At 36.0% G+C, this 1991-nt stretch overlaps 1 long non-coding RNA gene across 1 annotated transcript; it reads left to right on the top strand.

Annotated features, from left to right (window-relative positions):
• The first annotated feature begins 234 nt into the window (after nt 1-234).
• Nucleotides 235-1753, top strand: LOC149413908 (uncharacterized). Its single transcript, XR_016304017.1, has 3 exons — nt 235-341; nt 1176-1319; nt 1438-1753. It is a non-coding gene; the product is annotated as an uncharacterized LOC149413908 (long non-coding RNA).
• Nucleotides 1754-1991: the final 238 nt, after the last annotated feature.

Here is a 1991-nt window from a genome sequence, read left to right as displayed (position 1 = left end):
TTGCTAGAACCTCTTACTTACCTAATTAACTTTGGCATCACAGGTAAAATTTCATGAAGAACTGAATCTTAACTTGTTATACCGATACGCAAAACTGGTTTTAAAGCGGACATGATCAACTCTATACCCATTAAAATGCTCATCGCGTTATCAAAAGTAGTAGAAAAAAATAAACTCCACGAAAATAGGTTCTGTTGACTCAATGTTCTGTTTCAGGTTCATTCTGTGAGATTTGACCAATTACCATCACATAACAGGGCGCTATCACAACAGTGCCATGGATCTTCCCAACCCAGAGAGTGTTTCCATAAAGGCGGAGTCAGGGTCCCAGGAAGGCGCAGGTGAAATAGAAATTCTGTGTACTTATATAGTTATCCACCTCCCGAATATAAAAATGTTTTTTTTTTATGTTTTTTATTGAGTTATAAGAAATCCGTTTTATATCTTTTATAAACCATTGAGAATAACTTGTTGGTACAATTTACTTCTATGGCGTTTAGGCGCACTTAACACTTCATGTAAAACTTATTGTTTAAAGCATTAAGGCATAATCCAAGAAAAGCTGCAAGGCTTTTAGCTTCTTAAACATCCGTCGGAAGTGCATTGAATATCTTGAACCTTTAAAATAGAGAAAGTTTTGGGTTCTCAACAAATTTGTTTGCGGAAGTCGAAAATCTCCACAATTTCTCTTTTTTTCGAAATTAATATTTACTATATAAATATATATTTTTGAACTTTATTATAATTATTTAGCTCAAAATAACGGTCTCACATTTAACAAGGGATTCTAGCAACTGTTCGTATTTTGGTAAGCAATTTATTGATCTACAACCTTCAAATTGTTTTACGTTTATGATTTTGGGAATTGGCGTTGTTAAAGCAGTGTGCAGTTTGCCAAGAGTACTGTTCAAATGGTCCCGATGGTCTTGGATGCGGACAGATGCATATAAACGACACGACCTCTTGTCATTCATCAGTTAATGTTTTAGTTCGATTAAGTAGATATTCCATTCACCATAACACCGTGAGCTTGTTTGTAAATCTGTTCGAGAATCAAAGGTTTTTTCGTCGGTGAATACATCGATACCAGAAACGGGCATCAGGACTCCTTTTTATTAAAAATATTTACCCTTTGTTAACTTTCCATAATCCTTATATATCGTTTGTTATTACAGGTAGCACTGACTTGGAGACTGTTCCCATGAAGGAAGAACCAGGACAGGATGAAGGGGGAACTTCTTATACGGAAATAGACATAGATCTGCCGGATGTTAAAAAGGAATGCTTAGAGCACTCCGAAATAATTTCCCGAATATCAGGTAATTCGACTTTCAAACGAATCTTTGTAAATTCACAATTTGTGTCCTTCATTTAATGTCTTCTGCTATGATTTAATTTTTTTAACATTTGTAAAACTTTGTCCGGAATCTTTTTTAGACTTAGTACCAAACCTGAAGAGTCATCCCGGGATAGAACGATTCTCTTGTAGCTATTGTAACTACTCTTGCTCACGTAAGTCAGTGGCAGAATGGCACTTGCGTACCCATACTGGAGAAAAACCATTTTCATGTTCCGACTGCAAGAAATCATTTTTACAAAAGGAAAATTTGACAAAACATATGTTGACTCACAGTGGAGAAAAACCTTTTGATTGCGTTTACTGTACATATTCATCTTTTGTAAAGGGAGGTTTGAAAACGCACATGCTTACTCACAGTGGACAAAAACCTTTTGCTTGCGTTGACTGTACATATTCATGTTCTCGAAAGGATAGTTTGAAGTCGCACATGCTAACTCACAGTGGAGAAAAACCTTTTGCTTGCGTTTACTGTACATATTCAAGTTTAAGAAAGCAAAGTTTGAAGTCGCACATGCTGACTCACAGTGGAGAAAAACCTTTTGCTTGCGTTGAATGTACATATTCATGTTCTCGAAAGGATAGTTTGAAGACGCACATGCTAACTCACAGTGGAGAAAAACCTTTTGCTTGC

The sequence above is a fragment of the Hesperophylax consimilis genome, chromosome 20 (assembly GCF_061612785.1).
Source record: "Hesperophylax consimilis isolate HC1 chromosome 20, BYU_Hcon_1.0, whole genome shotgun sequence".
In the NCBI taxonomy this organism is placed as follows: Eukaryota; Metazoa; Arthropoda; class Insecta; order Trichoptera; family Limnephilidae; genus Hesperophylax; species Hesperophylax consimilis.
This window is presented reverse-complemented; position numbering and strand designations above follow the sequence as displayed.